Consider the following 23,550-nt stretch of genomic DNA (forward strand, 5'->3'; position numbering starts at 1 on the left):
CTAGGTGAGAAGGAGGTGGTGCTAACACAGGTAGGAGAGCAAGAGATGGGTATGGGGATAGCTGGGGGTGGTTTGGGCCCTGATGAAAAGAGCAGGCCCATTGCTTCTTAACCCTGGCTGCACGTTGGAGTCACCTGAGGAGTTTTTAACACATTCTGATGCTGAAGCCCTTCCCGCCAATTACATCAGAACCTCTGGGGATGGTGCCCAGGTGACTCTGTGCAGTCCGTGAGAACTGAGGTAGATTCAGGTGGGCATGAGGATTCAGACCTTGGCCACCAGGCTCCTGCTGATGGCCTCGGTGTCCTCAGCAAAAGACCATCTGTTCAGACTAAGAATGTCATAAAAGTAGTCTCAGGAGACTTTTTCTTTTTAGTTATCTTCTAATTACATGAGTAATTAAAAAAAAAAATCAAACACTACAGAAGCACATAGAGTAAAAAGCTATAATCTCTTTTCCAGAGATAAGCCATTGTGTATCCTTCCAGATCTTTTCTATACTTTTACACAACAGAATGTGAAAATAGAGCTTCTTCTGCATTCTTTTTTTTTAATTTTTTTAACGTTTATTCATTTTTGGGACAGAGAGAGACAGATCATGAATTGGGGAAGGTCAGAGAGAGAATGAGACACAGAATCTGAAACAGGCTCCAGGCTCTGAGCTGTCAGCACAGAGCCCGATGTGGGGCTCGAACTCACGGACCGCGAGATCATGACCTGAGCCAAAGTCGGACACCCAACCGACTGAGCCACCCAGGCGCCCCTCTTCTGCATTCTTAACTGAGGACAGTTTTTGTGGTGCTGCACAGCCCTTATTTCTACAGCATGGTGAAGTGAGAGGCCACATTGACCCCAGCCACCTCCAGCCTGCCAAAGACCTAGAACATCAGGTGGGGAGAATTTTTTTGGAGACATTATCAGTGAGCCCATTTCCTTTCCTGAACCTTCACACTGGAGAGGCAAGGTGCATTCCTGACACTGTGGGCCCAGAGGGAAGCACTCGGGAAGGATGTCTCTGAACTGATGGCACTTTTGCCAGGGGTGTGGCCAGATTGAAGGCTCCTGCAGAGCCAGAGGGGTTCCTGGAGAGTTTGGGAGCCAGTAGAGGGGAGATGGACCCAGGTCAGGGGCAATACTGCTGGAGGAAGGTGGAGAGGGGGATCTCAGACCACCTGGAGGGCCCCGGCCCTAGTTGGCCTGGGCCTGTCCTTGGGGGGGCCCTTTGTCCGGGTCCTAGCCAGGTTGTGGGCCATGCAGGGAAGTGCCCACACCGTATCCCCCATGAGCCGCTGGGCCTCCATTAGCCAGGGAGTGAAGACACTTTATTGTGGAAAGGACTCTACCTTCTAGTCGACTGGAACTGGCAGTGCTTGATGCCAAAATAGATGGTCTATTCATCTATTTCAGAAAGCCTGGAAAAGCTCTGGCTGAGATGTGTGGAGGTGGCAGGAACAGGTCCACAGAGTGCGTTTAGTAAGAGTGTGAGGAAGGATGCCGTAGGTTTCTGCTTTTACTCTGAGGAGTCCAGCTTGGTCTATAAGTAGTTACACTTAACACACACATACACATACACGTGCGTGCGTACACGTGCATGTATTGGGGTTCACATTTTTTGCAAAAATGAAATACTATGTGTATTTTCCTGCAGATCTTTATTTAAACTTCATAATATATTTTATAAATACTTCCATGTCAGCAAATAGATTTACTTCATTTCTTTTAACCATTTCTTTCCTTAGTATTCTAAATAATTCAGATAACCATTCCCATACCAAGGAAAATTTATAATATATGTAAATTTTAATACAGATCTGGCTGCAGGGAACATAGTTGCTCATTTATCTGTATGTTTTTCTGAATATTTCTATAGAATAAATTTCCAGAAGTGGAACTATTATGCTACATTTAATATTTTGATAAAAGCTGCCAAATGGCTTTTATTTTAAAAAGGTACATAATTCTTTAACTCCTACCAGCAGCATATGGGAATGCCATTTTTCATACTCTGCCAACAGTGAAGAATATTTACCTTTGAAAATTTCTGATAGTCTTGATTGTTACGTTTAGTTATTGGTGGAGTTGGCCATTTTTATACACTTACTGATTATTGCCTATCATGCCAGTTGCTTTTACATATCCTTTGCCCACTTTTCAATGGAATTGTTTGCATTTTCCATATTGCTTTATAAATCAGGAATATATATTCTCTTTCTCATAGATACTGTTTATATAGTTCTTCCTAATCTGACTCATATCTTTCAACTCTATAGAAAGCTTTCACCGAGTAGAAAAGGTTTGGAAGACATGAAATAGAATGTCACCTACTTTTAAGATGAAAGAAAAAGGTAGGGGCTTGTGATTCTCATTATAACCATTCAAACAATGTTCAACTTTACCAAATAAGAAAAAAGATCCAGGAATTACATTGTTACAAATGTACTAGATTGCTTTTGTTTCCCCCCCTTACTTTCTAAATAATTGAGATATAATTTACATACGCCAAAATGAACTTGTGAACCATCGCCACAGTCTAATTCCAAAACATTTTCATCATATCCCAAAAGAATTCACTGGAATTCACCAGTGAAGCCTTCTGAGCCTGGGATTTTCTTTGTGGAAGGTTTCAAAATTCCTCATTGTCTCTTTAGTTGTAATAGGTCAGTTCAGAATTTCTTTTGGAGTCATTTTTGGTATGTCTTTCTAGGAAAATGCCCATTTCATCTGGCTTATCTAGTTTGTTGGCATACAGTTGTTCATAGTATTCCCTTATAATCAATTTTATTTCTGTAAGGTCAGTAGTAATGGCCCTTTTTTCATTCTTGATTTTAGTAAGTTGAATCTTTTCTCCTCTTTTCTTGGTTAGTCTGGCTATAGTTTTGTCCATTTTGCTGATCTGCTCAAATAACTAACTTTTGTTTTTGTTGATTTTCTGTATTGTCTTTGTTCTCAATTTCATTAATTTCTTTTCAAATCTTTATTATTTTTCCCCTGCTTTCAGTTTAGTTTGCTCTTTTTTTTAAATTTCTGAAGGTGTATTATTAGACTATTGAGACCTGGAGATTGACACCTTTTTTTCTTTTTAAATATAGGAATTTATACCTATAAATTGCCTTCTAAGCACTGCTTTAGCTGCATCCTATAAGTGTTTGTTTTTAGTAAACTCAAAGAATTTTCTAATGTTTCTTGTGATTTTTTTTCTTTGACCTATTGTTGCTTAGGAATATGTTATTTAATTTATTCCAGACATTTGTGAATTTCCCAACTTTCCTTCAGTTATTGATTTCTAACTTAATTCTGTTGTGGTTGGAGAACATAATTTGTATGATTTTAATCTTTTAAAATGTATTGAGTCTTGTTTTATGGCCTAAAAAATGGCCTATCTTGGAGAGTGTTCCATATGTCCTTGAGAAGAACGTGCATGCTATTGTTACTGAGTGAGTGTTCTGATCTTTTAGATCTAGTTGGCTTATCATGTGTTCAAGTCTTCTGTTTCCTTATTGGTCTTATATCTAGGTTCCATAATTTTTTTATTAATTTTTTTAATGTTCATTTTTGAGAAACAGAGACAGAGCACAAGCAAGGGAGGGGCAGAGAGAGAGAGAGGGAGAATCCAAAGCAGGCTCCAGGCTCTGAGCTGTCAGCACAGAGTCCAGCGTAGGGCTTGAACTTAGGAACTGCAAGATCATGACCTGAGGCAAAGTCAGACACTTAACCAACTGAGCCACCCAGGCACCCCTAGTTGTTTCATAATTGTTGAAATGGAGCATTGAAGACCTCAACTATTACTGCCTAATCATCTGTTTTTTCCTTCAATTCTGTCGGTTTTGCTTCGTGTATTTTGGAGCTCTGTTATTAGGTGCATATATGTATATAATTGTTAAATTTTTATTAATTGACCCTATTATATAATTTCCCACATTGTCTCCAGTAATTTTTATCTTGCAGTCTATTTTGTCTTAGTATAGCCATTCCAGCTCTGTTTTATTGTTTGCATGGTATCTTTTTTCCATCCTTTTGCTTTCAACTTATATGTGTCTTTGAATTTAAAGTGTGTCTTGGGCTTGGCTGCAGCACCTTACTTGACGTGTCTCCAGAGGCAAGGGAAACAAAAGTAAAAAATGAACTATTGGGACCTCATTAAGATAAAAAGCTTCACACAACAAAGGAAATAATCAGCAAAACTAAAAGGCAACTGATGTAATGGGAAAAGATATTTGCAAATGACATATCAGGTAAAGAATTAGTATTCAAAATCTATAAAGAACTCATCAAACTCAAACCCAAAAAAACAAATAATCAAGTGAAGAAATGGGCAAAAGACATCAATAGACACTTCTCCAAAGAAGACATCCAGATGGCTAACAGACACATTAAAAAACTGGTCAACATCACTCATCATCAGGGAAATATAAATCAAAACCACAATGAGATACCACCTCACACCTGTCAAAATGGCTAAAATTAGCAACTCGGGCAACAACAGATGTTGGCAACGATACAAAGAAAGAGGAACCCTTTTGTACTGCTGGTGGGAATGCAAACTGGTGCAGCCACTTTGGAAAACAGTTTGGAGGTTCCTCAAAAAATTACAAATAGAACTACCCTACGACTCAGCAATTGCACTAGTAGGTATTTATCCAAAGGATACAAAAATGCTATTTCAAAGTGGCACATGGACCCCAATGTTTATAGCAGCACTATTGAAAATAGCCAAAGTATGGAAAGAACCCAAATGTCCATCAAATGATAAATGAATAAAGAAGATGTGGTATATATGTACAATGGAATACTACCCAGCGATCAAAAAGAATGAAATCTTGCCATTTGCAACAATGTGGATGGAACTAGAGTGTATTATGCTAAGCAAAATAAGTCAGAGAAAGACAAATATCATATGATTTCGTTCATATGTGGAGTTTATGATACAAAACAGTTGGTGAATGTAAGGGAAGGGAAAGGAAGCAAAAATAATATAAAAACAGGGAGACAAACCATAAGAGACTCTCAAATACAGAGAACAAATTGAGGGCTGCCGGAGGGGAGGTGGGTGAAGGGACGGGCTAAATGGTGATGGGCATTAAGGAGACCACTTTTCGGGATGAGCACTGAGTGCTATATGTAAGTGGTGAATCACTAAATTCTATTCCTGAGATTATGTTAACTATCTTGGATTTTAATTAAAAAATAATTAAAAAAAGAAATTAAACAAAAGAAAAAATAAAGTGTGTCTTGGGGTGCCTGGGTGGCTCTGTCAGTTAAGCATCCAGCTCTTAATTTGGGCTCAGGTCATAGTCTCACACATGGTGAGTTCGAGCCCTGCATCAGGCTCTCCCTCTCTATCTGCCCCTTCTCTGCTCATGCTCTCTCTGTCTCTCTCAAAATAAATAAACTTTAAAAATAAATAAAGCGTGTCTCTTGTAGAAAGCATATATTTGGATCGTTTATTTATTTAAAAATTTTAACATTTTACTTTTTTGAGAGATAGAGACAGAGTGCAAGCAGGGTAGGGGCAGAGAGAGAGAGGGACACACAGAATCTGAAGCAGGCTCCAGGCTCTGAGCTGTCAGCACAGAGCCTGACGCAGGGCTGGAACAGACGAATTTGAGATCATGATCTGAGCCGAAGCTGGATGCTCAAGCAACTGAGCCACCCAGGTGCCCCTATTTGGATCATGTAAACATCTCCATCCTGTCAGTCACTTTTATTTGAAATACTTAATCCATTTTCTTTTAATGTAAATATGTCCCCTTAATTGTTTTAAATAAACACTTCAGTAGAGGGAAAAGGCTTTTCACACTGAGCAAGCTCTGACTCAGGTCAGATTGGGGTTTTCTAGGGAACCACTGGAGAGGTCAAATGACAGTTCTCTGGGGATGGAGCTTAGATGAAGTTCCATCCTGGTTCTTCTAGTGGCTGCCAGGCTGCTGATCTACAGAGTGATTGTGAAGCTGTTGGCTTTCAAGGCTACCAAGGAGCTAGAGAGCAGGAGAGTGGAATAAGCTGCAAAATTCACTTCATACCAAGATTCAGTCATTTCTCTTGGTTAATACTCCACAGAGTGCTGCAAGCCTTTAGTTCATTTCCAGAGTTGTGACAACATTGATTCTATTTTTTTTTCACAGTTTTCTCATTGCTTTTGTGGAGGAGAGATTTTGGGGGGGGGGTCCTTATTCCACCATTTTTAGTGATGTCACTTGCTTATGGTTTTATTATTAAGAAGTATTTTGAATCACATTGAATACTTGGCATCATCATATTTGGTTATCCAAGAGAACTCAGTTTTGGTACTAATTCACTGTGTCCCGAGGCGAGTTACAGTATGGAACCTGTCAGCCTCAGTTCCATTGCTTGAAAAATGATTAGTTGTCCGGTGAAGATGCCAGTTTTGACCACCTTTGAAATTCTGAGCTTCTAAAGGCTATATTTTCATCTACATTTTCAGTTCTGATGCAGCTTTACTGAGTTAATTTTTTTTAACTTTTATCACACTCTGTCAATCATATTTTTGTAATAATTATTTTATTCTGAATTGTAAATATTCTTCCAATAGCATCGCTGTTGCTTTTGGCTTTTATTCTTCCTGAGAAGCTACAATGCAGCTGCTATGAATTCTACTATAATATATATATGAAAAAAGCAGTTGTTGTTTCCAACAACATCATGGTTTAGCAGCTCCTTAGCATGATGTTGAAGGAGAGGCCTTTAAATTGGCCCTGGTGTGAGGGTGATGATGTTCAGGTCTAGAAGTAAGATGCCATGTTACCTGAGCCCTCTCTTACAGTTGCTGGAGAATTGTCACTGAGTTCACTGTCCAGCCACAGATTTTCCGTCACCACCTTGACTGAATCGTCTCCATAAAGTACAGCCCCTGTTCTTGGGCTTCGGCTCCCTTTTGTTGGTCCTGTGGTACAGATGCCTAATGGACATGGGCACATCCACCCTCCCCACCCTCTTATGCCTTTCTTTGCCGGTCACCCTCTCAGTGTCCTCCTTGTGAGGTGAAGTCAGCTCCATGGTCTCTTGTGTCTGGGATTCAAGGAAGGGGCACAGAGTTCGGCACTACTTTCTGGAAGGCCTAGTCCTCTCATTTTCCCCTGTGCAGGTGGCGATCAGATAATCACCCCTGTTTTTCTCTTCCCACTGAAGTGGACTGGATGGCAGTGATGAGGCAGGGATGTCCTGGTGGTGTGGCTGGGCAGGCTGGCTGTCAGTCACTGTGGGAGTGGGTGATGTTCATGTCCATCCTACATCTTTTTTCACCTGCTTCCAGCCCTGCATGTTTCTTTGTTTAAGCCCTGCACATGGGGTTGTGGTCGGTCCCTGGCTCCATCTGGCCATTGCCAGGTCTGTGTCCGTGTCTGTGCTGAGCCCCACCCTGGCTCTGTGAGCTGTGCAGGCCTCTGAGTCATCTGACCAGTTGTGCAGGGGATTTGCTGCTGACCCGGTCTCTCTCTCCTCAGAGCTGCTTAGTGCCTGGCAGGCAGCAGCAGGTGTTCGGTTCCCCGCACGCCCTCTGCTGGCCTGTGTCTCCAGGTGGATCCTGCACCTGGGGAGCAGACTGCTCCCCGGCCACAGCCCATCTCCTGTGGGCGGCACTATTTCCACATCCCAGCAAGTTAGGGACGGGACAGCCAGAGCAGGCCTTGTGTGGAGGTGGTGTGGGTGGGCGCCCATGTGCTGCATTCTGAGAGATGTCAAAAATAACCGTGAGCAATGATCCCTCCCATTAGCTCCATACTTCCTTTAGGCATTACATCATCTCATTCTGTCCTTCACAGCAGCCTGTGCGATAAGTCTTGGGATAAGTGAGAAACTGAGGCCAGGCTGGAAGGTGACAACCAGGACCCCAGTGCAGACAGCAACTTGGTGCTCTTTCTGTTCTACTCAAGCCCAAGTTCCTCTGTCTGTTTTGTTGTTGTTGTTGTTGTTTAGTTTTTACTTAAATTCCATTTAACATACAGTGTAATATTAGTTGCAGGTGTACAATGTAGTGATTCACCACTTCCGTGCATTACCGGGTGCTCATCACAAGTGCTTCCCTCTGTTTCAAGGTAGAATTTTATTACTTCTGGTTCTTTGTGCAAGTTGCACTTGGTGTGAGCATTGAACAAATGTGCTGTCCCAAAGTGGTGCAGGACCAGTGGGAGCAATGTGCAGCTGCTTCTGCCCCAGGCTGGGCTCTCCAGGGGCATGTCTCAGCCCCCAGTGTAGGTGCCTGAGAAAAAAACTTGGTTTTCCCACAACTGTTTCTTTTCAGCTTTGAGCTCCTGGGGTGCATGGCCACCAATCTTAATTTCAGCCACTGGGATGTTTCTCCCAGCCGTTGGCACCCAGCGAGTAGCACCTGTGTTCTGGGAGGTTTCCTGTGGTGCTTGATATCTGGATGGGAGAAATGCTGCTTGGTGCTTGGCCTAGTACATTTGCCTGACCATCAAGACCTCTATCCTTCTGCTTCTGTGCTGGTTCCTGTGGGTGGGCATTGAGACTTCCCCTGTTGTAGTCCCTTTGAGTTTGGTGACCTGACCCACCCCAGGCCACCCCTGAAGCACAGGGGTTATTCTGCCCTGCTCCTGCTGGGGCTCAGGATGCCACATGACACATCTAAGCCTTGCTTTCCTAAACACCCCTCGTGGCTCTTTTCACCCAGAGATCTTGCTGCCGTTGCTTGGGTCCTGAGTCTGGGTCATTGTAAGGCCCTTGCCCTTCATTCTTTGCCAGATTGTTTTCCACCAGATGGAAGAGGCAAGGCTATCACGACACAGTGGGCATGTAGAGGGAATGGCATAGAGCTTAGAATTTGCTTTTGCTGGTGACTGAGTTGTTCACTGGTGACTCTGACACAGAGGGATCATGCACTTGCCCCATGCAAATCCACAATGAACACAGTCTCCAGTTTTTTTAATGTGTTTTTTTTTTTGAGAGAGAGAGAGAGAGAGAGAGAGAGAGAGAGAGAGAGAGAGAGAGAGAGAGCATGAGCAGGGGAGGGGCAGAGAGAGAGGGAGACAGAATCCAAAGCAGGCTCTAGGCTCCACGCTGTCAGCACAGAGCCCAATGTGGGGCTTGAACTCACAAACCACAAGATCTGAGCTGAAGTCGGACACTTAACCAACTGAGCCACGCAGGCGCTGAAACACAGTGTGTTTACTGATACCTAGCATGTCGTTTGGCCCCACCTATCCTGGGTGCAGCTGTCTTGAAGTATACCAAATCCCTTTGTCTTATAGATCTAAGAGTAGAGCCAAACAAAGCATGTCCATGACTTCAGAGGGTTCAAATAGCTTGACATCATTCATCCAGCCCCTGTTTGCTCAGAGTATTAGTTGGGACTCTTTCTTTTGTAAATGAGGCTTGCAAAGGCTTGTCTGGCATTTAAAAATCAGACAGACTTTGTGGCCCCTGTAACTGGAACATCATGGATAGCTGCCTTTAGGAACAGCTGGATCCAGGCCTCTAAACAGAATTCCCAGGTGCATTTGCTTTTCTCTCTTCATGTCTTGGTGCTTCTTTCCTCTCTAGACTCACATCCTCCCAGACCCAACAGAAAAGAAATATTTTCAACAATTCCATAAAAGCCCTGAGCCTCACTCTCCTTCGCCTGAATTAAGTCATGTGCCTGTCCCTGCAGCAACCACTCTTGCCAGGGGCTAGAACTACATTCATTGATCAGCTTAGGCCTGCGCCATAGCTGTAGCTCCTGTCTTGGGCCACACCGTGTATTAAGAGTCAGACCTTGGCAGGTTCTTACCAAGTCCCCGAGTGAACACAGTTTCCACCCCCTGAAGGAAGAGTAGCCCCCTCTGCTCAGTAGTGCCTGGGAATGGACTTGCTGCCTCAGCCGATCATTTGAAGTGGCATGCAGCCTAAATGGTCTTAACCTTCCCCTGCTTGGGCTTCTGTTCCAAGGAGGCTGCAGTCCCTCCTTTTTCCTTTGTTTGAACTTCAGTGACTCAAAGGAGAAACTTTTGTTAATGGAGGCTGGAGCACGGGATGCAGAACCATGTGCCTCTCACTCCACCCCCCCCCCCATTCTGTGTTTTAGATGCATTGCCTCTACTGTTCCCAGGGGTTGGAAGCCCCCCTGGGGTTGGGAAGCATTCTGTCTCTTCCTCTAGAAGTCCAGTTTTCCAGCCCTTCTGAATGCAGCCTAGCCATGATTAGATAGATTAGGTAGATCTTTCTGGGCTCCCCTAAGCCTGTATTGTAAGAGGAAGGGGGCTGCATCCATATGAAAAGCCCTCTTCCCCCAACTAGTGAAGCTGTGTGTCCAGTTCCCACCATGAGGTCATGGACCAGGACACACTGGAGGCCATAAACATTTCCATTGCCTGGGTGGTCTAAGCACCACGCTTGTGGCAGTTCCTTGTCCTTGTGGGCGAACACCATATTCTTACATGTCTCAGCTGAAGGCTCACCTAATGATCTGAGGGCCACACCCAGAGGTCTTGACGTACCTCCAGAGCAGTGATTCTCTACCCTGGCTGCATTGGAAATCATTTTAAGACAATACTGATACCTGAGTCCCACTGTCAGCGCAGGGCTGGGGCATGACCTGAGTATCAGGCATTTTAAAAAGCCCTCCAGGTGATTCTGATGTGCAACGAAAGTCGAAAACAACCAATCTTAAGCAGTGGTTCTCAAACTTTGACACACAGAGGAATCATCTGGGGGTCTGGTTCCAGTGGGAATTCTGAGCCCATAGATCTGGGTGGAACTCAAGAGTGTGCACTGCTAACCAGCTCTCAGGTAGTGCTGAGGTTGCTGGTCCCCAGGGGTAGTCAGTAGGTACAGGTGGGTCTTTCCCTTGGCAGTGGGTATGTCAAACATGGCCAAATGGAGAGCTGATGCAGGTCCCAGAGAGAGCGCTGGTGAGGGAATTCTCCAGCACTTCTGTCCTCTCTCAGACCCCAGTGTGACGGTCTGTCAGGCATTCTGGGTCACTTCTTGCTGCAACACTTTTACCCTTGGAGAGAAACTAGGCGAGGACAGAGCAGAGCCTCCTTGCTATGCAGCCATCCGATGTGCTGCCAGAGAACTGGGACCCTGTTAGGGCCGTAGAAGCAGGTACCCAGCAAACACACTCAGAAGCAGCAGTCCCATGGTCTGTGGGCTCATAGGTGTGGAGACCTTGGGGCTCCACCTCTGCCCCATGCCTGTGCTGGTGCTTCCTGCTTTTGCCAATTGCCTCTGGTGACTCTTTCTTTGATTAACGACTCAGAGTTGCCTGGCATGGATGAAATACTCATAGTAATCAATTCAGTTAACATTTAAAGAATAAACATATATGAAATAATCACAGCAGTTCTTGGCACATGCTAAGCTGCCGTCATCATTAGGCTTTGGCTCCCTGGAAGGTGGAGTTTGAGAAATCCCCAGTGTCCTCACTTGTTCCTGAGATTTTGCCTCATCAGCACGCCTGCCTTTCTGTGGTCACTTTCCCATTCATCAGCCAAGTAAGGAATGCGTGCAGTGCTCCCTTAATGACTCCACTGCTGTGCTCACTGTTGTGTCTGCAAATGACCCTGGCCAGTAGGAGGAGCACATGGTTTACATGCTGCACCGTATTCATCATAGTGCACTTTTAAGCACCTGCTGCACACTTGGCACCTGGGGATATACAGAAAGAACCACATTTATTGGTATTGTTCTCAGAGAATTCTGATTGAGGAAGCCAGCTCTGACCCAGGAGACTGCAAAAGTCATTAATTGTTCAATGTTGCGGGGCCTCTATGTACTATAGCCAACGCCCTGGAGATATTTCAGAAAATGCGGATGTTGCTGCCTTTTTAAGGTCTTCCAAATACAGAGAGGCTGGAATAATTTGGAATATTAGACGTCTTCACGTAACCAGCCAAATGTATGTTCATATTGCTGCATGTCCTTACTCTCCAAGTGTCGTGTCTCCAGATTACAGCATGGGAAGATACTTACGTCAGACCCAACCAGCCCCCACAGCTGAATCACACAGGAGCACTTTGTCAGAGGATCTTCCCAAATGGCTCAATAAAATCAACTACTTGAGAGTATTTTTGTTTTGTTAGACATTCCAAAGAAAGTTAATAAAGTGAAGGGCCTTCTTCAAAGTGATTATGGGCTTGTTACCTCAGGAATGCTGCCTTTGGATTTTATGTATATCGGGGGTGAGGCTCACTCATTCAGAACATATTTACCAAGCACCTACTGTGTGTAGGTAGGAAGGCTACAGAGATAAAAAGATCTTGTCTCTGCCCTCAAGAAGCACAAGGTCCAGGAGTGGAGATGTGTGTGGAATAATGTGATGACCAGTCAGGGGCTCTGAGGAAGGATGCAGGGTGCCCGGCAAGCACAGAGATTTCCCAGGGTTCCCAGGGTGGTGGTAGAAGTTGCTGTTGCGTGTGGGAGGTGAAGAGCAGGAATTCCCTGCAGGTGTGCAGAGTCTCTCGTGTGACTGTGTGTGGGCAGGTGCGGAGAAGGTGGGAGGTAAGGCAGTTGGGGCAGGAGGGGCCTTCTGTGGTGTTACCATTGCACTTCAGTTTCTGGATCACAAATAAGCAGCACACTGAGAACTCGATGCTGAAAATGTATTTTCAGTATGCTTTGTCCTCAGCTCAAACGTGTTTTTTATGTTGTCTAACACACCTTCACAGAAAGAGGAATTTGTGCCAATTTTACAGACCTTTATTTTTTCCAGAAGTAATTTAATGGACTATTAGGTATCAGACATGAGTCCAAACCACTCATGTCGTAAGCAAGACTGAGGCCCAGAGAGGGAAACGATTCATTCCAAGTCACTCAGCTGGTTAGTAGCTAGTTAGTGGCTGAACCAAGGCTAACACTGTTCTGTAGATTTATTGCCATATCTGCCAGTGGTGCTGCTGCCCCAAACAACTGGCAGTAGCTTCCTGGAGTCCTGTGTGGGGAGCAATTCTGATAATGATGCTGTGGTTGATTACTGATGTCTGCCAAGGGCAAGCGGTGGGAGAGTGGCAGCAAGAGTACCCAGTGTTGCCATTCCACCTTATCTTTCTTTGTGATGATAAAAAGGAAGTAGCAGAAAAAGCAGAAACTGTGGTTAGTGATAACTTAAACAGTTAGACTTCCAATACATTCGTGTAAGTCAGTAACCATTCATTGGGATCTAACATGTGCCCTCAGTGCTTGTAAACACAAAGTCTCATCCCACATAGGCTGGCCCATATTACTAAGCTCACAGTCTCAGGGCCAATGCCGTGTTTCATGAGGAGTGGCAGCAGCTTGCAACAGAATGGGAAAAATGGGGAAAGTAATTTAACAGATTTATGCTCAGTGGTGCATTTGTACTGGTTGTCTAAATAAATAATTTTTTAAGTTAACTTAAAAATTAAGTTAGGACCTTTTTAGTAGCTAAACTGGCAAGGTGATTTTAGACCTATAGAGGCATTAAAATAATATTATATCTGTATCTTTACTCAATTAAAAAAAAATAAAGGCAAACAAGTCCACATATAGAATTTGTTTTCACTAATTTTACAGTATTCTCAGATCTTCACATCCAACTCCAAACCTGAATGTACTCCAATTCAGAAGGATTGCTGGAGCATTCTGGCTTTTGCTTTCAAGAACAAGAAGCTAGTTTTGGGGCTTGTGGCTTAACCCAGGATCAAGCTGGCTGATGGACTATCTGAGAATTGACCTCGAGGCAAGTGAACAGGCCAGCAGAACACATTTGTGTGGTGACAAAAGGTGTCATGCATGCCCATGAGGGCAAGTCTTGGCCACTCAGGTCTCCGAAGTGCAAGCCTATCAGGGGCAAAGGTGTAATTTCATTGGATGTCTGGTTCTGTTTTTTTTTTTTAATATTTTTATAAATGCAGATACTTGCACCTCTTTATTTCTGTTAGCACAGCCAAAGCCCATTTCCTTCGTCTTTAGTGGTGTGTTATTTCCAGTGATTCTTGATGCCCCATGTTGATTCATTTATGTGTGTTATTTCTTAGGTCACCTGGTCCTTGAGCAAGGTCTGCCCAGTGCCTTCCAGCTGCTAGCATGAATGGGATAAGAGCTCACTCTCCCGGGCTTCTCTGTTCTTTCCTGTGCTGTCCCTCTCGGCTGGGACCTTCCTCTCTTCCCTCTGTCAGAGATAGCAGGGACCTTCCTCATCACAGCTGAGCGGCTTCTCTTTGTATCCCTGGGAGTTGGGAGGATGGGCCAGGGCATGCTGAAGGTGACCAGCCCCAGGTGGCCTGAGGTGGAGTGACTTCTTCCCAGCAGCACGTGCAGAATGCCTCCTGACTCTCAGGGTATTGCCCTCGGGTGTCAATTTGCAGTTTCCACAGAGTTCTGCTCAACTGGAAAGAACTGTGAAGAACCTTCAGTCGTGCAACAAGATCTGTGGCTGCTCTCTTCTGGGGTTGTTTTTTGTTTTGTTTTTTGGTTTTGGTTAAAATCAATGTAAATCATGATGGGGGTTGGATTCTTTATAATGTCACTCTTGGATAGCAAGCAAATAACAGATCACAAATGTGGCACTTACCACTTTGTAAAGGTTAACTCTGAACAACACACAGCAAAGGAAAGATTTTGGAGTTGCCTAACTTATTGCTGACCCTGGAAAGTAGCTATTCTAAGTAATTTAAGGGCTCAGTTGAACTTTGGGGCATTAATTGTTTGGTTTGACTGCCTTTGTGGCTGAAAATAATTTATTGATGGTGAACCCATCTTTTCTATTTGGTGTTTAAACAGCCTGAGTGTTTAAAATAGTACATGAGGGGGGCGCCTGGGTGGCGCAGTCGGTTAAGCGTCCGACTTCAGCCAGGTCATGATCTCGCGGTCCGTGAGTTCGAGCCCCGCATCAGGATCTGGGCTGATGGCTCAGAGCCTGGAGCCTGTTTCCGATTCTGTGTTTCCCTCTCTCTCTGCCCCTCCCCCATTCATGCTCTGTCTCTCTCTGTCCCAAAAATAAATAAACGTTGAAAAAAAATAAAATAGTACATGAGGAAAAGCACATTTTGGTATTTTTAAAATCCCAGGAGGTCATGAGGGTTACTCTTGAGGCATGGAGAGACTAACTGGCATGTCGTGTGGGAATCCAGGCAGATTCCCGGCAAGCCCTCAGAGACCCCGGTTCTGTACCCCTGTCCCAGGCCAGTTCAGCGGGGGACTGTTCCCCACCTGGGGCACGGCATGGCGGTCCCTGTGTAAGAGGTAGCAGAGCCAGAGCGTCCTGTGACAGAAGCTCCCTGTGGGCCAGCCCGCACTGACGTGCCTTGCAGCATTGGCTGAGACATTTGTCTTCCTTGCTTTTCCATGCTCTGTAGGATCCACAGTGGTCCTCCAGCTCTGACACAGAAATGATGTGGAGACATGGGGAACAAGACCTCAGGAATGACAGAAACAGCCTCTCACAGACAAGCTCTTGGTTCCAGTGGCCCAGCAGGCAGGGCCTGACGGGATGAGATCTTGCAGAGCAGGAACTTTCCCTCAGAGCTGCCCGGGCTCTCACACTCCCCTTCCTCACACTGTCAAGTCAGGACAACCGAGACTCAGGGAGGGGAGGTCACAGCTCCAGACCCCGGGCCCCAAGTCCTGGTCTAATTACAGCCTCTGCCTTGTCTTCAAAAGAAACTATTGGAACCTCTCCTAATTACGAGCAAAATACATTTTCAATCAGAAAAGCTGTAAAACTTAGAAAAGCACAAAAGGGAAGGTTAAAATACATATAATTCTGTGACCCAGAAAAAGCTGCAGGTCACATCTTTCTGTGGTTCTTTTTGTATTTCTCTTATGCACCCAGAGACTTTAAAAAAATAATGGGCTTTACTGCACGCAATTTGTTATAGCATGCTGCTCATCAAAAGAGAGTCCATGGGCAGCGTCATTGCCATCACCAAGGGACTTGTTAGAAATACAAGACTCTTGGGACACTTGGGTGGCTCAGTTGGTTAAGCGTCCGACTCTTGTTTTCAGCTCAGGTCATGATCTCATGGTTCTTGAGTTCAAGTCCTACATCAAGCTCTGCATGGAAAGCACAGAGTTTGCTTGAGATTCATTCTCTCTCTCTCTCTCTTTCTCTCTCTTTCTCTCTCTCTCTCCCTCCCTCCCCCCCACCCCTCCCCTACTTGTGTGCTGTCTCTCTCAAAAGAAATAAACTTTATAGGGGCGCCTGGGTGGCGCAGTCGGTTAAGCGTCCGACTTCAGCCAGGTCACGATCTCGCGGTCCGTGAGTTCGAGCCCCGCGTCGGGCTCTGGGCTGATGGCTCAGAGCCTGGAGCCTGTTTCTGATTCTGTGTCTCCCTCTCTCTCTGCCCCTCCCCCGTTCATGCTCTGTCTCTCTCTGTCCCAAAAATAAATAAACGTTGAAAAAAAAAATTAAAAAAAAAAAAAAAGAAATAAACTTTATAAAAAGAAAAAAAAAAGAAAGAAAGAAATACACGACTCTCAGGCCCCAACCCAGACTTCAGCAGAGTCTGTTATACAAGCCTTCAGACGACAGGTCTGCGCAGCCGCTTGTGGAAGCACTGCTATCGGCCACTCCCCACCCCTCACCCCCAGGCTGCAGTGCACTGGGGGCACTCTCCTATGTCAATCACTATTCTCCTGTAATGTGACTTTTTGTGACTATGGAGAATTCCCTCATATGGCAGTATCCCAACACCATCACCCATCTCGGGTTGATGAGCTTTTCGAGTGTTCCCAGGGTGCTGCCATTAACAGATGCTTGATGATCTCCTGAAGGCAGGTTCCCCAAAGCACAGTTACTGGATCTGCAAGGGTTTTGAGGGCCACCAGACTGCCAGCCCAGAGAGGATTTAGCTTGACTGTCAGTTGAACTCTCGAATGCTTCTTAGGAGGCAACTGCTCTCAGGGGGAAAGCTCACACCTGGGTGAGGTACAGGCCTTGATTTGAGTCAGATTTTCCACTTCCTGGTTCTGTGATCGTGGACTGGTTTGTTTTCTCACCTGCAAAAAGGAGATTTACCATTTAATTCAGAGGGGATTGTGAGCCTTGAATGAGAATATAAACCATCTGGGACCTGGGAGCTGCTTTATTCTCTTCCTTCTGAATGAAATGAGCCCAGGGGCCTGACACAAAGCCCTTTGGTTTCCTTGCTTGAAAATTTTTCTGTTGGGATTTCTAAACTGCATTGTAATAGGAATGCATCAGGAGTGTTACTGACCTTTTAGTTTGGTTCTCCCATGTCCCAAGGGGTATATGGCTTGGGCACTCCAAAGAAGGACAAGGAGAATGTCAAAGAAAGGAAATTCCTGAGCGTTTTTCTTGAAATTGAGCAGAGATTTAAGAGGTACAAACTGTGCCGTGGAGAGCACACTGGGAGGAGGTGCAGAGGCGGGCGTGTGCAAGCAGGCTGGAGTGCATCTTTCTAGCCTGCTCCTCAGTGTACCTCTCTGTCCCTGAGACATCCAGCACCGCGACCTCATGATGGGCTCACATAGCAAGTGGCAGGGTGGGCTCCAATCTCAGCGTGGCTGATGGATGCCGGCCTCAAGCATGAGTGGGTTGCTGCTGTGGGTGGGTCCCTCTGGGTTTGACCAAGCTCATGCCTGTGGAGGAGTGCTGCTCACTGGGACATCAGAGAATCAGCCCTGAGGCTGTCTCTGACCTTCAGTAGTTCACTTTACCACCTGGGCCCCTGAACTGCCTACAGGAGACACAAGAGACCCCTCCCCCATGTTGTCCCTCTTCTGGGAAAAGACTATTCTGTTAGCAGCCAACTCCTCCTGCCAGCATTGAGGCAGCTGGCCTTCAGCCTCTAAAGTGCACAAAGGCGAGTATATATATAAAAACCTTCAAAGGTCTTAGTGATTGTTTTCCAAGTTCTCTAAAACTCACTACTTTCTTTTATCACTATCAACAGACAGTGGTCAGGCTTTAATGTTTAAATTATGAACCATCTGACTAGAATCTTATATAGATGCATTTTGGAAAAAGAAAAGCAAGCTAGGACATTCTTAGAACCATCTTCAGAAGTCACCCCCTCCCCCTTGCTGCCCACTTGCTCCTTGGTTTCAGTGATAATACAGAATCACACCTGTCATCTAGAGCCTTCTGCCAGCCCTCCAGGCGTTGCCTGGAAACTGCTGATTGTCCTGGGTTAACAGCCTTTAGACTCTGGACAGATTTGAGGCAGGTGGCATTGCGGAGCTGGGTTGCTGGGGTCCATCGCTTGTAAATGGCTCAACTGAAGGTATCAGAGAGGACATCACCAGGGAGGGCAACTTTGTGCCTGGGAGAGGCCGGGGAGCCTCATCACACAGGCTGCAACTGGTGATTTCTCTCCAGTGGTGTGTCTGTGCACCTGCCAGGTGTGGTCTCTAGCAGGGAGTATTGGGAATCCTCTCACTCTGCAGGGAGCAGGGTGAGCAGGTGCCCCACTCCCAGAAGCATTTGGAAGGTCCCAGGAAAGCATTCACAAAACATATCATGGATCCAGGATAACATGATAAGCCTTTAAGAACAAATAACAAGAAAGCCAGAGCTAAGGAGCACATGTTCAGTGGCAGAGATGAGTGTGTCCCCTACAGTGACCCCTCACTCCACAGGTAGTAAGTGCACTTCAGGGAGGGCAGGACTGAGTGGATGTGCTGTGTGTCCCTGGTGCTGGAAGGAGAGGGAAGCATAGGACTTGGCTGTGTTAGGCTCAGAATTTGTTTGGGATTTTTTCAGCATCAGATCTTATTTCTCCCCGGGATCAGCCCTTAACCTAGATAGGAAATGCAACCTTATCCCGTCATTGCCCTTTGCCTGCTTCTGGGGCGAACCCAGTAAAACAAAGCCCAGGTTTGTCATTTTTCATCCTCAGCAATTTGGCAGCGACTCCACTCAGAGGGAGGCGGGTAACAGCTCCAGACCAACTGCCTGCCGTGTCAGGTCATCTCCACACGTGGCCTTCCAGAGTTGGGGTGAACGAAGCAAGTGTATGTGTTTCTTAGCTTTTACTGCTCTGTGCTTCACACCTCCCTCCGGAGTGGCTGTGGTCCGCAGAGGCCCCACTTTCTTGTGCCTGAGGAGGTGGGGGTGCTGCCAGGCCCAGTGACGCTGCTTGGGGAGACAGAGAAGAAGGCTCTGGATCAGCACCCAGTGGTGTCCACTGTGGAATGTGGGGGATGGGACAGGGAAGTCCCTCTCTTCTCCCTGCTGCTGGTTTCCAGCAGGATGAAAGTGCAGGAGGCTTACTCTACATCCAGAGGGTGGGTTCCTTTTAGCAGCGCCTCAGGCCTGAGCCCCCAGGTGGGCTTCTGAGCGCAGAGAGATGGGGGGAGGGGAGTGCCACAGGGACCACCCCTGGGGCCAAAGAATAGACTCTCAGAGTCTATTATCACGTGTTCTAGTAAGTTTATGACCTCCTTCCTTACAGATGTTAATTTATCTCCTGGGATTGTGGCCTCACCCCTGCCCCTGCCCTGAGCCTCACTCTCTTCTTTTGTTCCAAAGGGACAGCAACCCAGCAATTTAGGATTCCTTGTGAACCCAGGCCTTTGTGCTGTGTAAAGCCCTGCACATGGACGTCCTCATCATTACTGTTTCATAAAAATCTTTTTACTGATAATTACTCAACCTCAGTGTCTGAGTCTGCCTATTTTGCGTGGGCCAGAATGAGGGGTGGTGTTATGTCTCCTTATTAATAGTCCTTGGAGCATGACTTCCTACCAAAAGAAAAAAAAATCTCAGCTCTGCATCTGCCATGCTGCAGAAGTGCCAATCACATATGTAACATCCCAGATAAATTAAGCTGTAAGAATTTGCTTCGTGTCATTATTCTTGGTATATGTACATTTAAAAAGAGAGTTTATTATCTCAGTAAACTGATGAAGTTAAACATGAACCAGCCTGGGATCCAGTGCCCCGTTTGTCAGGTGTGTGTGCAGTAGTCTGCACAAGGTGCACCTCTCCAAGACTGAAGGTTTTAAGTTACATAAGTTACATCCTGGCAAGGTATCCCCAGCACTAGAGTGAATTTGTATTATATTTTTCCAAGAATTATGCAAATACAATTTCTAAATTAAGGCTGCAAAGTTCGAAGCTCTTATGCTTACCTATTTTTGAAATAATGGCTTTGTAAAAGTCCCTAATAGAATTTTTTTTACTCTAATAACCTGAGAATTCTAAACTAATGTTCTTCAAATCTCCTGTGAAAGCATTCACTCCTGGATGTGTGAAAATAGGTTCCTCCTGTGAGAGCCGTCATGCATCACAGTCTGAGGCATGAGATTTATTGAGTATTTGTGTAGGCTCAGGCTTCATGTGTGAACACAGGTGCATGTGCACGTATCTACGTATATACACAGCACTGTATGCATTCCCAGCTAAGTAGCTTATCAGCTTGCCCATTTACAAGAATTCAGAATACCGTGAAATCAACTGTTATATAAGTTTCAGAAAACGGTGTAGTTTATCTTACGTAAGGTACTTGTTTATATGCTTATAAAACTGTGCTATTTTTCGTGTTGATGATGGAGTTTGTTTGGATGAAGCTCTGTTGTTTATTTGTAAAGAAACAGCGCAGTGAACTGTGGTTCACTGCCTCATTCTTTCCAGATGCCCTTGCTGTTCCTGCCCAGCCCATAGCCAAAGGGAAGCTTGAGGATGGGAACAAGGCATCTGGAGCAGGGATATCCTCTGTATCCATATTCCTTTACTCCCGAAGACCGTTGAACTTCAGCTCTGCATGGTTGTCCCTAAGAAATGTCTAAAGGAAGACAGTGGACAAGCAGAACCCAGGCTGGAGAAATGTGGCATAGTTTAGCTAAGTGGAGTGCTAGATGGCCTTGGGATCTGAATGGGTAGTTGATGCTGTCTCATTTTTATCAGAGATTAGACAGATTCATTTGTCTAGTGACTATTATAAGTGCCTCTGGTTCATTTGTTCATTCATTCATTCAGCAGTGTTTATTGAGTACCTATTGTATGGCAGTACCATCCCGGTACATATTCCTTATCCTCAAGGAGTTAGTCTTCAAGTTTTACACACTTCACAAGACAGGGGATGAGTTGCCTCTCTAGGTCAAGCCTAATTTTAGTTTTTCATGAGATAAATGAGTCCAGGATACTGGGAACTTCAAAACTTGACCACCCAGTATGCTCTTTTACTCTCTCCTCTTGCTCCATTCAGAGCAGTATGACTCAGTATCTGAGTTCTCTGGTTTTAGCCCTTTGCTTATAAGACTTCTTGGCTTTCTTTTCCCCCCAAATGTCAAACTAGAGCTATCCCTTTCTCCTCCCTGTCCTTTCTGACGGTAGACAGAGAAGGTTTTGCGCACTCATATCTAGGTGTCTGCTTTTTTTTTTTTTTTTAAAGGGTAGGAGGTCCTCTAAGCACTTCAAGAGAAATGGCTGGCTGTGGTGAGTCCAGCATTGACACCCCTGTCACTTTGGGGTGGATGCAGTGGTCAAGTCCTTTGCTCTGGAGGATAATAATATCTATCATGAATCACTAAGCTGCCACAATTTTTGAAGAGTGATTTCTCACAGGAACTTTGCGAGCATTACACATCTCATTTGCCTCAGTAACGTGAAACTTATTTTTCTAAAAAAGGTACAGGCAGATCCTGGTGTGACTCACTAGAGAACAATAGTTAAGTCACAGTTTATTTTCATCTTTTTCCCCAAGAAAAGGAAAAATTGATTAAACGTATAGGAATGTAAGCAGGCTTAAATCTATAAAGCAGAACTGGATCAAAGAATCATGCAAACACAGTTAGGATTAAAATTGGCAAGTTCTATGAACAAAAGGTGCGTTGCGGAAGTCCTAGGTCATCCTGAAGGGGCACATCAGTCTTCTTGGGGAAGCAGAATTGAGGTTGACATCGCAAGGATAAGTAGGAGTTAATAAGAAAAAGGTAGGGTGTGAGGGCAGGGAAGAGCATGTTTGAAGCAGAGGGAACATCTGCAAAGGCCCTGGGCCAGAAGGAAATGGAATGTTTTAGGGAGGGAGAGCAGGCCAGGGCACACATTTGTGCTACTTGTACTCAGGGCCTGTGGCTGAAATCCAGACTGCCTCCCCCTCTTGTCCACATTGAGATTTACCCACATGTGTATTGCTCTCCATCCCTCCAATCCTACCCACACCTCCAGCTTTCATCTAAGTTCACACCCGTCTTCTTTAATATTTTAGTGTGGAATTGCTGGAGACAAATTTTATCATGTCTTCTTTTCCAAAAACCTCTTTGTTTCACCTTTTTTTTTTTCTAGTAACACTTTTTTTATCCAGGAGTTTTGATGACATGTAATTTATATACCATAAACTTCACCTGTTTAAAGTACACCATCAACATATATTTCTAGTAGTGCAACTATGAGCATAATCTATTTCAGAACATACTCATCTCACCCAAAAGAAACCTTGTGCCCATTAGCAGTCACTTCCTACTCCACCTCTCCACCGCCCCCCACCCTCTTCCCCCCCCCCCCCCCACCCCCCCCCCCCCCCCCCCCCCCCCCCCCCCCCCACCCCCCCACCCCCCCCCCCACCCCCCCCCCCCCCCCCCCCCCGGGCACCCCACTCCACAGCCCCTAGTCAATCACTAATCTATTTTCTGTCTCTAGGGCTTTGTTTGTTCTGAATGTTCCATAGTGTTTGTGTCTGGCTATTTTAACTGAGCAGAGTGTGTTCACAGCTGATCCATACTGCAGCATATATCAGTACTTTGTTTCTTTTGTGGTGAAAAAATATTCCATTATGTGAATATGCCACATTTCGTATCTGTTGATCAATTGGTGAATATTTGGGTTATTTCTATGTTTTGTTTTTATAAATAATGCTGTGAACATTGGTGTACAAGTTTTAATGTACACTTTTTTCATTTTTTTATTGTTATAAAATATACATAACAGCAAAGTTCATCATCTTAACCATTTTTAAGTGTACAGTTCAATGGGACTAAGTACATTCATATTGTTGTACAACCATCACCACCATCCATCTCCAGAATGCTTTTCATCTTTTTTTTTTTAAGTTTCTTTATTTTGAGAGAGAGAGAAAGAGAGAGAGAGAGAGAGCACACTTGCACAAGCAAGCAGGGGAGGAGCAGGAAGAGAGGGAGAGAGAGAATACCAAACAGGTTCCTCACTGTTAATGCATAGCCTGATGTGGGGCTCTAACCCATGAACTGTCAAATCATGACCAGAGCTAAAGTCAAGAGTTGGGCACTTAACCATCTGAGCCACCCAGGTGCCCCAAGAATGCTTTTCATCTTGTAAAACACAAAGTATATAGCCATTAAACAATCACTCCCCATTACATCTTTCCTCAGCCCCTAGAAACCACCATTTACTTTGTCTCACTATAATTTTGACTCTTCTAAGTAGTGGAATCATACAGCATTTGTCTTTTTGTGACTGGCTTGTTTCACTTAGCATAATGTCCTCAAGGTTCATCCATGATATAGCTTATTTCAGAATCGCCTTCCCTTTAAGGCTTACCTAATGAGGAGAGACTTTCTTCTGTCATTTGCTTTTTTATTCTATACTTTATAGGTTTTTTTAATCACTGATTTCATGCATTACTGTCTTCTTTTGTGTTTAGCTGATTTTTTGGTAGTGAAACATTTCAGTTCCTTTCTCCTTTCCTTTTGTAT

General features: G+C 44.9%; 1 protein-coding gene across 3 annotated transcripts in view; it reads left to right on the forward strand.

Moving 5' to 3' along the window:
* The window catches only part of CRACDL (CRACD like), a 139,573-nt gene that overhangs the window by 44,179 nt on the left and 71,844 nt on the right, over positions 1–23,550 (forward strand). The gene's annotated exons all lie outside the window — the stretch shown is intronic.

Source organism: Prionailurus bengalensis, chromosome A3 (assembly GCF_016509475.1).
Source record: "Prionailurus bengalensis isolate Pbe53 chromosome A3, Fcat_Pben_1.1_paternal_pri, whole genome shotgun sequence".
Classification (NCBI taxonomy): domain Eukaryota; kingdom Metazoa; phylum Chordata; class Mammalia; order Carnivora; family Felidae; genus Prionailurus; species Prionailurus bengalensis.